The 15,000-nt window shown below is 38.9% G+C and overlaps 1 protein-coding gene across 5 annotated transcripts in view; it reads right to left on the bottom strand.

The window, feature by feature from the left end:
- Positions 1–4,496, bottom strand: part of CCDC178 (coiled-coil domain containing 178) — a 427,560-nt gene extending 423,064 nt beyond the window's left edge. For 4 of the 5 annotated variants that reach the window (XR_012379920.1, XR_012379921.1, XM_025886654.2 and 1 more), the window contains exon 1: positions 4,422–4,496. The gene's annotated coding sequence lies outside the window, so the exon portion shown is untranslated. The remainder of the gene's footprint in view (positions 1–4,421) is intronic. The other variant, XM_073897973.1, reaches the window with a different exon arrangement.
- Positions 4,497–15,000: the final 10,504 nt, after the last annotated feature.

The following is a 15,000-nucleotide window of genomic DNA, read 5'->3' as shown; positions in this document are numbered from 1 at the left end:
TAAAAATGGAGAGGAGAAGAAAGAACCAAAAGGTATTTAATAGGCACAAACTGCATTATTTGGTAAGAAATTGGATGTGGTAACAGGAGGAGTCTAGAGTAACTCCCGTTTCTGGCATGAGGGAATGAATAGATGGCAGTACCATTATCTTCATTTGGGTCTATGTGAGGAAGAACTGGTAGGATTTAGAGGAAAGGTGACTACTTTAAATTTATATATGAGTGCTTTTTAATGTTATATGTGTGTCTAATATTCATGAGAAAATTTTAGACGAGCTAGAGTTTTCAGTATTATCATTTTGGAGCTGATAATTTGATGAGATCACACAACAACAAAGAAAGGAATATTGACAATGAAAGCCAAGAAAATTAATAACATTGACAATTTCTAGAAAATTTGCAGGGAAAACAGGAATGAATGGGGTCATAGAATCCAAGTTTCAAGAAGGAGCCAAAACCTAAAGAGCTTTAAAAAGTTACATAACAAGATAAAAACTAGGAAAAGAAAGTCCATTTAATGTGGCAGTAGGTCATGGGTGACCTTAAATGACAGTAGCAGAATTTAGGTAGCAAGAAGCCTGGGAGTGAATGAATGGAGAAGAAGAAAAGGCATGAATAGACTACTCTTTCCAGAAAACAAACAGATACAGGATGGAAAGAACTATACATGAGGTGATATGTAGATACAGGAGGGGGGTGTTTATTTGTTTGCTAGTTCTATTGTGGAAAAGGCTTGAGCATTTAGTTTAAAAGTTGCCCTGTCCAGAGGCTATGCATATAATGGGTTCATCTTAGCTTGTTTGGATTAATTGCAGCTTATCTCCAGAGCTACTGACCCTTGGCCAATACTATGGAATGCATTAACTAAGGATAAATGATGTTTTGAAACCATGGGTCTGTGAGTTGTTTCAGAGCAGCATATATATTATCAGCCTGCCAGCACTGTTTAGTAATAATAATTGGATTTATAATTGAATCTAATTTTGATAGAGCCTGGGAGAGGGCAGCTTTCAAAGTAAAAGCTGGAAACATAGTTAGAATATGTCTGTATGAGGAGTTCGTTATAAGAGATCCCCACCATGAGCAGATTTGGGTTTCCTGCTACAGATGTGCTTCAGATGCACAGCAGTAGTGGTTACAGACTTGTCTGTACAGACCAAGAGCACCTATATGACTCCTAGGTGGGAGAATAAAGAAATCTGTGCCTGAGATCTCTGGATACTTTTCCTGCATATCTTCTGTTGTTTCTGTGCTGTATCTTTTGCCTGTAATAAAATTGTTCTGAGAGCCCAAACTGAGTAATTGGAGTTCCATAAGTGTTGGAACACTAAAGGTAATTAACACATAATTAACACTGGCTAACATAATGTTACTAGCACAAATACTCAGCTTTCTTCAGTCTCTTAAAGAATTTGTCACAAGTGTGATTTGGGGCCTCAACAGTTACAATTCCTGAGGGTAGTTTTCTCTTCAAGGAAAATACAGTTTCACTTCCACAAAACAAATTTAAAAGAAAAATAATTGTCCAGTTTGTCCATGAAACATCTTACTAACCATCAGCAATATTTAGTTTATCTATAAATAACTGACTTTAATGCAAAGTATTTCATTAGCTTATGAAGAGAAGCAGTTGATTTTAGGTACTCATGCCCTCTTGTTTGTATTCTTTCACTGCCTTTTCAACCATTTTTTTACCTGTCCACCTTCACCATGTGATTTCACATGCCCAGGCCTCTCATCCGTTTTGTTGGCTGTGGTTAAATCCAAAGTTTTTCCAGCATCCTAATGGTAGATTAAATCCCTTCATTTCACACTGAAAGGTCTTTTAGTTATCCCTGCTCACATCCTGTAAGTCCTCAGGAAAAGAGGCCAGATGGTAATGTTCATAGATACAGACTAGGGTGAAATAGAGTGACAGAGTGATGAAAGTAGATTATCAGTTTAATCAAGTGCCAAGGATATCTTTTAAGTCAGTAAAATGTGGGATTAAGTTCCAGATGGGCTCTGTACCAGTTATATGACCTTGAGAAGACTCTTCATGTATTTGAGCATCAGTCTCCTCTGGAAAATGGTGAAAACAATAATGTCTCCAAGTGTCGCGAGGAGATATATATCTATCATGTATATGCAAACTGTTTAGTCCACTGACCAGCATGTAATAAGTGCTTAATAAATAGCCATGATTTAAATTCAGTGAGTGAGAGTTCACTAACAAATTATGTAGTCATGAATGCAATAGTCAACCTATCCAAATCTCTTCATAGCTCAGTTTCCTAATATAAGGGTAAAATTAAGTTTACCTAACTGAATTTCTGTGAACACTGAGAGACTGAATATACAGATGGACAAGAGCCAAACCATATGTAAAAATAGAATTCCAACCCACAACCTGTACACCAGCCAGCCCAGGAAGCCAAACCACAACCTCTGTAGTAATCAGCCTGGAACAATCAGGCTTTGTCAATTACTGCCAGCTTCCCTAATATTTGCCTGTCTTTCCAACTCAGGACCAGCCAGAGAAAGCCAAATAAGCTCCTCAATCGAGTCATGTAGGATGTCCTGCTCCTAGTCAGCTCATCTCCAGCTTCCCCATGTCAACAAACTCCAGTCAAAGCATACCTAAAGTCCTCTCTCTCTCCCCCCCCCTTTTTTTTTTCCACTTGAAAACTTTCCAACTCCTTTGTCTCTCTTTGAGTTTCCACCCTACACAAATGATGGTGGCTGACTCCCTTGCTAGTGCAAGCTCTGAACAAATAGCCTCCCTTTCATTTGGGTGGTTTTTGTATCCATAACATTATAACTGAGGTTAAAAGTTCAGCACCAATTTTGAAATTCCATATATTTTTATTAGTGTTATTACTGTGCAGAAAGCAGACACCATGATCATTAAGGCTCACCCTTGCAACCATCTGCTTGTGGATGTACTACTTTTCCACCAGGCACATAATCCAAAAGCTTAGGATCAATCCAGTTCTCTCTCTTACATCATTACCACACACAGATTCTTCACCTACTTTGAGTATTCCAGCTGCCTAATCACCCTGCCTTTCCTTTCTTACCATACATCTTCTGCTTTCCATTCTGTCTAGATTCCAATGTCTAGCATTTTAGCAATTCTTTAGTCAGTATTCTCATTAACCTTAAGTTTTGTATGTCTAAGTAAACTCTGGGTAAATATTGTTTTTATTTTTTTCCCAGAATCTTTCCTTCTTTTAAGAGGGAAGGGTTCTTTTAAGAGAAGGGGGGTTCCTTTCTTTTGAGAAATTGTTTGCCCACTCCATCTACATGGTTCGATAGACTGCTGTCAATCCTGTTAGTCCTATCCCCAACATGAATGCTTTAGGGACAGTCAGGTGAACCAACTGGGGTCAAGGAGTCCCATCCAGGGCACTTCTAGATTTTCTTTTTAGGTACAAGGTTGGGAATTTAGGAGTCCAGGGCTTTTGAAAATCATAGTTCTAGCCTAGTGGAATAAACCTGTGTGAGAATGAAGTCCATAGTTGAAAGGAAAAAGAAAGTGTATGCAGGTATCACTCACTGCCATAGGGAATGGAGAAGAAAGAACAGACTCTGAGGATGTAGTGACAGGTCAGTTGAGTCTGAGGTTATGTTGAATCTGAGGCAAGAGCAGAAGAGAGAAGGCTGAATTCTGTATAAGAGCTGTGGCAGTTACCAACGTAATGGGACTTCACCCTGGTAGAATCAGTAGGTTAATGTTCAAACTCATAGTTTTGATAGTTCTGGAAATTAGCTGGATATGGTTAATAAAATCTTAAGAATGCAATAATAAAAGGAGAAGTATTATATATTCAGGATAGAAATGCACTAGCCTACATATAAATGTCTAGAGTATAATTCAAAGTAAAGCAACAGCTCAAAATCCTTTAGGTTGTTGGATATTTGGATGTGTCTCCACATGTTGGATATTGGAAGTGACGAAACTGTTGGTCTCCTGAGTCCACTCCTTATTTGGGGTGCTATAGAACATATAAAATCCCCCAGCCCCTGCTCCAAGTAGATGTGCAGTATTTGGGAAGACACTTGAAAGAAAAAATATCAAAAGAAGAAAAATAGCAATTCAAAATAATAATACATGAACCACCACAAGGAGGCCTTATAAGCAAAATGAAAAGTAGAAATAATCATTAAAAGAATAAGAGCCTAGGGATGCCGTTCTAGACAACGTGAAGTACAGCTGGGCGGCCAGTGGAGGGAGACTTTACAACCCTTACCCACGCCACGGGGATTTTTCTCAAATTCGCCGAGTGACAGCCTTGCCTCAGCCTCTCTGAAGGGGTTGATTATTAAGGAATTGACCCGAATGGGGTGTAACTCTGGGCACAGGCGGCCCAGGGTACCGGTCTGGATTCTGCGGGTGGGAGCCCGTGCAGGCGGCCAGAGGAGTGCGCAGCCCCGACTCACCGGCTCCGCCCGTCTCCCCGTGCCGCTCCTGCCCACCCCGCCGGCTCCGCGGCGCCGGCGGCCGAGGCCCTCCGGGTCGGTTACCCGGTGTCCAAGCAACCGCGGAGCGGAGGCAGCCCGCCCGGGATTTCTGGGCTCGCGCTGCTTGGGCCTCCCGGGCGGGTCGTGTGCCTGCCCTGCGTTTCCGCCCCAGACCAGCCCGTCTGCGGGCTCTGAGCGCTAGGCCTCCAGTGTGCCGCCGCCTCCGCGCTCTTTGCCTTTGGTAACCAACAGGCCCAGCCAAACTCCTTTTCCTCTTTAGTAAGAGGGAGGGGTGGGCACCAATCAACGCCTTTCCTACAGTAGTTATCGTGAGAATCAGAGCATCACAGACTTAATAAATTCAAAGACAGTAGAACTTTGTTTCTTACTCTCAAAAGGCGGTTTCTGGTATCCTCAGTATGTTTTCTATTAAAGGGAAGCCTTCCAGTGTCTGTTTTCTTGCCCCTTGGTACAATGCAAGAAAGACTTTGGGTGCTAAGCTCCGTTTGGTTTGGTTGTTGATCCTAAGGTGACTTTAGTATTTAAAAACCTGAACAAACTATTAGGGAGGAAAGGAAAACTTCTTTGTGTCTGGAGCTTGAGGTGGGGAAAGTGCTGAATTCAAGCCATTTGTGTAAGGGCCATGTGCGCCCCTCCCGAAGCTGCGCCCTCGGTGGAAGAGGAGGACCGTTCTTCGGTCAAGGGTATACGTGCGAGTAGCTGCCCTCCCCTGCTAGAACCTCCAAACATACTCTCAGGGCCTATTTTTAATAAAAACCAATTTTTGAAGCATGATAGGTCCATCTCACAAAATGTTAAGTTGCACAAAATATATGCCTAAACTTTGTTTTCTCTTCAGTGAATATATGCACTGTGACCTGAAATAGGCTTTAAAGACAGTGGGGCGTCATCAGCAGCCTTCTTGGAGGAAACCAACCACTAGACGATAAACTAAAAAATAGTTAAAAACATAGCATCAGAATAAGAATTAGTATTCTCACACAAATCATATTTCCAGGCAACACTGGGAACAGGCAAAGGCCTACCAAGGTTAAGTAATCAAAATCTATTACTTTAAGAGTCGATGCAATTAGCAATCCTTCACAATGGTGGGAAGTCAGCAAGGCTATACCTGGTACAAGTTCATTCCAGCCAAAGAAATAAAAAAGGAAGAGATCTTAATCTTAAATTAATAAATGCAGAAGTAGAGCTCTTTTTGTAATTAAAAAATAGATTCCAGAATGCGCTCTCCACTTTCCCATCTCCTTCCATTAATTATTTAAGTTTGACATGTTAGCAATACAATGTTAAATTTAATCCAAATGAATCATTTGCATACCAGTAGATATATATTCATGAGGTTCAAAGTATCTAAATGAATATATTAAAACAATACCTAGATTTTTCTCCCAAAACTTTACCTACCAGAAACCTCATTCTTGACAATTTTCTCTTCATTAATTAGAACTCATTGATAATTGCTATGTATCTATTATAGACAGAATTCTGAGATAAATCCCAAGGACCCTACCTCCTGGTATACATTCCCTGCCTAATCCTCTGGACTTTTATTCTTTTCACTGGCTTGCTGTATGGTACAGCTGACTTTAAAAAGGGAGACTATCAAAAAAATAAGCAGTAAAAAATAAAAATAAAAAGGGATACCATCCAGGTGTCTTGGACCTGATTGGATGAACCATTAAAAGGAACTGGCCTCTTCCTGGGGTCAAAGATTTGAAACATCAGAGGGATCTGACACCAGAGATCTTCTCCATTGTCAGCTTTGAAGGCTGAAGGACCATGTGTCAAGGAATGAAGGCAGTCTCTAAGAACTGAGAATGGCCCCCAGCTGACAGCCAGCAAGGAAATGGGGACCTCAGTCCTATAACCTCAAGGAACTGCATTCTACCAACAAGCCGAATAGACGTGGAAGAAGAATGTGCTCCAAATGAGAATGCATACTGCCAAAACCTTGAATTTGACCTGTAAGTCCCTGAGCAGGCAACCCAGTCAACCTCTCCTGGATTTTTGACCTACAGAATTGTGAGCTAATAAATGGATGTTGTTTTAAGCTACTACATTTGGGTTAAGTTGTTATGTAGTAATAGAAAACTAAAACTGCTATTAACTTACTTTGAATAGATCAAAGTGGTGTTTTTAAATAAAGATACAGTAGTATCTCAGGAAACCCATGGCAGGATTGTAGCTGACATTCAAATAGCACAGAAATCAGACACTGTAAAATTAAATCAATACCAGATCAATTTAAATAATAACACATAGATAAGGTCATCTTACTAGCAAATAAAAAAACAGATTTTCTATAAAAATAGAACAGAAATAACAGATTTTCTATAGCAACAATAAAAGAGATCAGAATGACATACATAGAAGAAATAGATCAAATAAAAATACATTCCCTGCAAAACTATCATTCAAGAATGAGAGCAAATAAACCCTTATTTTGAAAGAACAAAGAGTTTACCATTAGCAGACCCATACTTTAGGAAGAAAGAAAATAGTAAAGATATTATAAAGATATGTGGTTAAATCTAAACAATCTTCAAGTGTATGAAAACATGTCAACTATAAACTTGTCCTCCAGTTGTTCTTGGCTTTCTCTTCGTAATCAGCCCTTATCTAATTAGCTCTTAAGATCTGTGCATGCAACTGTTTTAATTTATCTCTGACAGTGTTAGACCATTTCATGAATTAGATTTAACAAGAGTGTTTTGAACCCCTTTTTTCCTTATACCAGAATTATTTAGAGCTGCTTTTATATTAAATAAATGCATACCACACCTGCCATAGAGAATTAGCTGAATCCTTCTATTTATTGATAATAATCTTTTATTAAGATGGACCAGCAGGGTCCTCAGTGGACAATTGGAACCAGTATCTAATTATATCTGAAAAAGTGGCATGCTATCAACTTCTCTGAATTAAAAATTATTGTGTTTGGCAAGACATTCTCCAAAATTCAATTTGCTTACGTCAAATCACTTTTTACAGCAACCTGATTCAGTTTTATGTTGTAAGTAATTCACACTAATGTACAACGAGAAAGTAAGAAGTTCAAAGAGAGCATTACTAATGTTTTTCTATAATGACATATGATTTAAAATATTTCAAGACCAAAACCATTCTGCCCTGTCATCAACACTGTAGAATTTGGAGAATATTCAGTGTAGAATATTCATGTGCTAAAAATTACCTTTACAGCTTTCTAAAGTAAATCTTCAATGCTTCGAAGTACTAAACATTCCTACAGATATCCCTGTTGCCATCCTCTGCAAGGTTGTAGTCATTTATCCAGGCGAGAGCCCCGAGTTTTCATTATAAGATCCCGTTCATCTCATCTGCTTGTCATAAAGCATCAATCCACATACTTTATAGAATACCTACAATCCAGTACTTCATCAGAGAATAAACCTTAAAGTCTCTCTAAGCAGTTTTATCAAAGTTTGCCTGAAAGGACACTATTTACAAACTATATGTTGTTTTAAAAACGTAGGGTTTGAAGCCTTTTCTCTGGTGCTCGCTTCGGCAGCACATATGCTGAAGCCTTTTCTCTGTGGTTTCAGATATTTTCCTGAGTCAGATGTAACCAACATCAAGTTTCCTATGTGAACATTATTAGCTTTCCAGGTAATGGAGTCATTTTTACAGTTAACATTACTCTTTCAACTTTTATCAAAGGGTACTTTAATTAAAAGGATATATGAAATGTACTACAATGTTAAAGGTAGATAATATTGTCCATCATATCACTCAATGGATCTACACAAAGTTATGTGTAGAAAATTAACATATGTGTGTGTGAGAGTGTGTGAGAGAGAGAGAGAGAGTCTGAATGGGCTATCAGGAGAGATCCGACAGGCAGTTGTTTAACCCAAGAAATTAGTGTAAACGATGTATAAATTATGAGATTCAGATAGCTAGCTGAGTCTCTCCTCTTACCCTGTCAAACAGACATGAAGCCTAATTTTAGCAACCCTGTTAGCCCTTTGGACCTTATTTTCTACTGCCATTTACATTGCTTTAACTTTCATTATATATTTTGTTGCATATGACCTTAAGTTTATTGTGAGAAAAAGTTATGTAAACATAAAGCAAAAGTAGATATGAAGGGAATGCTCAATAAAAATAGATCCTGTGAAATTCATGTCATTTAATAACCTATCAACATTAATTTCTGCACTATTTGGGGGGAATTAAGTTGCTATTTTCTTTCTTTTTTTTTTTAAGTTTATTTATTTGACAGAGAGAGACACAGCGAGAGAGGGAACACAAGCAGGGGGAGTGGGAGAGGGAGAAGCAGGCTTCCTGCAGAGCAGGGAGCCTGATGCAGGTCTTGATCCTAGGACCTGGGATCATGACCTGAGCGGAAGGCAGACGCTTAACGACTGAGCCACCCAGGTGCTCAAGTTGCTATTTTCTAAGACAGTCATAATTTCATCTGATCTATAACACTGTCTTTGCACATTTAGATATTGCCTGTAAGATAGCATTGACTATAGCATTGAATCTAGTCTCCTAGTATTGATCATAATAGTGAAAAGTACCAGACTTGCGATCTGCTAAGGGCATAGTTCTCACATCTCCAATCTCTCATGGAAACATACCCAAGTAATATAGTAAAAAATTATTCTGGTGGTTTTCTGGGGAAAAAAAGGCAGGGGGGAAAGGGGGCACCTAGGTGTCTCAGTCAGTTGATTAAGCATCCTACCCTTGATTTCAGCTTAGGTCGTGATCTCATGATCTCAGGGTTGTGAAATTGAGCCCCAAGTCAGGCTCCACACTGGGTGTGGAGACTGCTTAAGATTCTCTCTCTCACTCTCCCTCTTCCCCTCCCCTCCCCTCTGTCACTCATTCTCTCTCTCCCTCTCAAAAAAAAAAAAGTTATTCTGGTGGTTTTGGCTTATTACCTATGCCAGGATCCCTGTCTCAACTACTCATGCATAAGAGTCCTTTCAGTAGCAGGCACCATTCTGGGTTTCATTTGTCCTTTCCTCTCCCAAGGGGTGTAAAATTTGTCCTTTCCTCTTCCAAGGTGTAAGTAGTAGTTAGTCTTCCAGTAGGAAACTGTGTTCCATTGTCAAAAAGCAAGTCACTTAAACATGAGATGAATGGATGGATAGATAGATAGGCAGATACATTCATATATACATATCATGAGCAGGTATCATGAATTACCTTTCACTGGAAAAAACTAATGAAAAAAAAAAGAATCCCTTTGCTCATGGCTTTATCTTTGATCAATGAGAATCATCATTTGCTAATTCCTGTTTATTTATTGATGTTTCACGTTTCCTGAGAAAGTTCTGGATAATAAATTACAGTACTTATGCTATCATTTATTTATTGAACACTGCCACATGCCAGATTGTGTACTTCCCTATTCTCAGATCTACGTCTTGGACAGATACTATCCTCTCTTTTTTATTTTATTTTCTTAAAGATGTATTTATTTATTTTAGAGGGGGAGAGGGGTAGGGGCAGAGGAAGAGGGAGAGAGAGTCTTAAGCAGACTCAGCACTTAGCGTGGAGCCCCATACAGGACTCAATCTCACGACTCTGAGATCATGACCTGAGCCAAAATCAGGAGTCTGTCACTTAACCAACTGTGCCACCCAGGTGCCTCAGTCCTCTCTTTTTTAAATGAAACTGTGATTTGGAACAGGTTACATGACTTTCCCAGAGACACAATTAGTAATTAATGGAGTACTATTCAAACAAAATTGTCACTACAATCAGTGCTCTTCACAAGACACTACCTACTGAGCCATTTTATAGAAATATATAAAAGTTACCCCAAAATAGGTAACTAATTATTGTTTATCCCACATATTTACTATAAAACATGGACCATGGGCCAGCCAAAATGGTCATGATAATCATGAGGGAGATGGAGGATGAGAGTCAGAAAGAAAAGAACCTGTTTTCTTTAGCTGGTATCCTGTCAGGAAACTGATGGAACACTCAGGGGTGGACACCGAGGAAAACTTAATAAAGGTGCTGTTTACACAGTGCACTACCTAGGAAGCAGTTTAGAATTATTTGGAAGTAGATTTAGTTAGTCATAAATGTATACTGAGGGGCCACCTGGGTGGCTCAGTCAGTTAAGTGTTCTGCCTTCAACTCAGGTCATGATCCCAGGGTCCTGGGATCGGGCCCCATATTGGGCTCCCTGCTCAACGGGGAGTCTGTTTCTCCATTTCCCTCTGCCCCTTCCCCTGCTTGTGCACTGTCTCTCACTCATTCTCTCTCAAATAAATAAATAAAATCTTTAAAATAATAAATGTATACTGAAAACTCTAGGATGATCTTTAAAAATTTTTTAAGAATTATATTTGATATCATAAAAGAGAAAATGGAATCATACAAAATGCTCAGTTAAAACCAAAAACGACAGAAACAAAGGGGAGTCTAAAAAAAGAAGCCAAGAACAAATGAAATAAATTGAAAACTGACACTACCTCACTTCAAGACTTACTATGAAGTCATAGTAATCAAAACAGTGTTATAATAGTGAAAGAGTCAAAGAGTAGATCAAGGGAACAGAATAGAGAACCCAAACATAGACCTAAACAAATAGTCAATTAAATTTTGAGAAAGGAACAAAAGCAATTCAATGGAGAAATCTGGAACTACTAGATATCCACATTCAAAAATAAATAAATCTATATGCTGGCCTTAGACCTGCACAGTAAATTAACTCAAAATTGATCATAGACCAAAATGTGAAACGCAAACTTATAAAGCTTCTAGAAAATAACATAGGAGAAAAGCTAGGTGACCTTGGGTTTGATGATGACTTTTTATTTTTCTATTTTAATTTAATTTAATTTAAAAAAAATTTTTTTGGTGGTGATTTTTTAGTTACAACACAGAAAGCATGATCCATGAAAGACAAAATTGATAAGTTGTACTTCATTAAAATTAAAACCGTCTTGAGCATCTGGTTGGCTCAGTTGGTTAAGTGTCTGCCTTTAGCTCAGGTCACGATCCCAGAATCCTGGGATTGAGTCCCACATGGGGCTCCCCGCTCAGCGAGGAGCCTGCTTCTCCCTCTCTCACTCCCCCTCCTCATTCTCTATCTCTCTCTCTCTCTCTTGCAAAAATAAATTAATTAATTAAAACCATCTGCTCTTCAAAAGATTCTGTTAAAGAATGAAAAGTCAAACCACAGACTGGTAGATAAAGGGCTTATATCCAAAATATACAAAGAACTCTTAAAACTCAACAGTAAGAAAACAGGCAACTCATTTGAAAAAGAAAAACAGCCCAAAATATCTGAAGAGACCCCTTATGATACAGTTCTCATACCTGTGAAAGGAGAGTGGGGGTACAAGCCCCCGGCTATTCTTCAGCTCTGAGAATGTCTCAGCCTAAAGCCAATCATTCCTCTCCAAGGAAAAAATTGTCCATTATAGGAGTCCCATGTTGGGAAGAAATGGTCTAACTCTAGTATCAATCCCATACTACCACTGTCATGCTCAGTCATTGCCTGGGAGCAGCCTAGGGAGAGGATGACCTCAATGTGAATGCTATGGGGCATCCCTAAACTGCATCAGCTAGAGGCTGCCCACTACTTAAACTACCTATACTATGTCCTTTCTCACAAGGACATCTAGGGGCACTTCCGTGGCTTCCAAGGCAATTTTGTAAAAATATTTGGTGCCCTGGTTCAGATGTGTATCCCTAAAGGAGGATCCCAGTAACAATCCAGAAGTTCAGTAACAATCCAACTATTATTAATTTGAATATGTATATTCAAATAGGTAATTGTTTTTCAGCAGGATAGATGATGATCTTTGACCAAATGCAATATGAGTCCTAGTGTAGCTTACCAGAGGCTTTGTAAAAAAGTCTTAATAAGTGACAGACTCATTTCAGAAGCAGGCCTTAATAATGCCCAGAAGTTCTAGGTAAATTCCTTAACTTAATAATGTGGTAATGCCCATATGTCCTCTGGGCAAGGTTTGGAGGAAGAGTCAAGAGTATAGTAGCAGTTCCTCGGCTAAGGTGTTTTATGTTTGGGAAGTGGCTGAGATCTGGAAGTAGGTAAGAGTATATGACTTCCTTAAGGAGACTTGGTTTTATTTTTTGCCCACTAGATCTAGAGACTTTCTGTCTATATGTGTCAAGAAGTATGTCATAGGCTGCCCAACTATTTTATTCTTAGAGACCTCATAAGCAACTGGCCATCATCACAGTTTCCTATGGAACATCTCATCTGATTGTCACTGTGCAGGTGCTGCTCATTGTGGTCATTGTCCTCACCATGTATCTGACAGTAAAGTGTATCCACCTGGCTTCTACAAGAGAAGAGATGACTCTGACATCAAGGTAAGTTCATTTTGAGATTTGGGGGTGCAAATTCCATAGCCTTGTCTGTGTCTGTCAGATGTTTCTCTTTTTGCTGCAGTCTCTTCTTCTCCATCAGTGCCTTAATTTAGCATAAGACACTTAGAAATATTGAGCATTTAAATGGTGCTGGATCCCTGCCTTCATTTAGAGTCAAGCTATGGGCATGATTTTTTTGCCATATTTTCCCTGAAACTTCAGGAGATGAGGAGTTACTAGAAAGCTAACATAGGAACTTTCTCATTTTCCATTCATGTTCTGAATTAGCATTCACGGCCTTCTGTTTGTCATTTTTTTCTGTATACACTATAGAGGGTCATCTGAAAAGTCAACAGACCATCCAGCCTTTATAATCATTATTGTTGCCACAGTGACTAATTAACAAAACCAGTTTATTTCTGAACACCTTACTTTCCATATCGACTTCATCCCATGCCGCCACTGGTAATAAATTGAATTATGATAATGCCATCACATGACTCAGATTATTATATTACATTTCTCTCTAGTGAGCAGTGCTCACTAGTGCTTCTTAGCTATGTGAGAAAACCAATTTCAGAACACCAATTTGAAGTTATGTTTCCTGGGACCATTCATGCTATCAAACACTATAACAATCAAAGTACTATCAGCAAAAAGAAGGCGTTCTAAAATGGTATTGTGGAGAGCTAAATAAAAGGATAATTTACAACATTCAATTAGGTTTAAGAGAAACCAAATGATTGGTGAAAAATCCTGGAAATAACAAAGAAAGGAAGCCGTTACTGCCATAGCCTATTGATGTAAGGGGAAATAGAAGCTAGCAGAACCAAGCAAAGTCCTAAAAGATCATCTAGCAAGAGTTTGCACCTTCAGCAACCTAGTAGGAGTGAAGTAGAAGAATAAATACCTTAAACTCACTTTTTTCCCCACCCTCCAGTCTCTTGCTGGTATCTCCCATTAAGAGAGAAAACCCAGAGAGCAGGGGTTCCAGTTGATTTAGTCCGAATATTTCAGCCTTCTAGGATACAGAGCAGGGTGGTGAATGTGCAGAAATGGGTGCAGAGGAGCAAATAAAAAGTATCCAGTAGAGTGTTAAATGCTCTTATAAATATCTTAGAAGGTATCCTGAACCAACCTGACCCAATGGACCTAGTCTCAGGATAAGGGATAATAAGTAATAGCAAAAATTTCATATATTTTTGGTAAGGATATAAAAGTAGAAGGATACATGAACTTCACTTTCTGGTGAAAACCCAGGAAGGTGCTAAGCCTCAAAGAGAAGCCCTCTTAAACTATCATGGTACAATGATGTATTAGAAATTGTGACAAAGCAATTCCATGCAGAGATAATCTGAGAAAGCTCCCTAACCCCCACAACTCATGTCTCTCACAGCCACAGAAAAAGGAGAAAGTGCAACAGAAACTTTTGTATGCTCACCACCCTCCTTGAGAGGATTGTGGGAAATCTGAGATGGCTGGAAGAAATGAAAAATCCCTCTGAATAGTCACAAGTGTCCACAGCCAACCAATAAAAGCCACAGTGAGGACTTAAATGTGGCCTCAGATGCCAGTGGGACTGGGTGATAAGAACCAAAGACCTTAGGATACACTCTGTCTCAGTTGGGCACCATAGGTCAGAAGATATACCACACCCATCAATGACAAGATGTTCCATAAGCCACAATGGGAGAAGAGTCTTTGGTATACTCTGATTTGACAGAGTACAATTGAGATGAAAAATATTAAAATGTCCGCTTACTTGAAATTAATTAGATTCATTTATTAACCATCAATCAGAATGGGTGTTCAAAATAGAGGTTGTTCAGTTGACAACTAAAAGTTACATTTGTCACCTGAACGTATGATTTGAAAATTCCTACCAGAAAGTTGTAAACGCATGCATATATATATATATAGTATATCCACATAATGTGCTCCCCTAAAAGTAATTTGAGCAAAAGTTTAGAGCAGGAAGAACAGATAATTTTCTATATCCGCAATTCTGTTGTGATTACCATCAGACATTTCAATTTATAATTCCAACAAAATATTTTACCCACATGGCTCATTGGGTTAATCAGCACCATTCAGCCTAAACTGTGCAAGTTTTCGCATATTTCTGTAACTCAATATCATTAAAAAGTTATGTTTCTAAAACAGCAAGTACATTTGTAGTTATTTTCTTTTACTTGAATCTGAGACTAAT

Source organism: Callorhinus ursinus, unplaced genomic scaffold (assembly GCF_003265705.2).
Source record: "Callorhinus ursinus isolate GAN/ISIS: 27379988/994484 unplaced genomic scaffold, GSC_fseal_2.0 scaffold11, whole genome shotgun sequence".
NCBI classification, from domain to species: Eukaryota; Metazoa; Chordata; class Mammalia; order Carnivora; family Otariidae; genus Callorhinus; species Callorhinus ursinus.
This window is presented reverse-complemented; position numbering and strand designations above follow the sequence as displayed.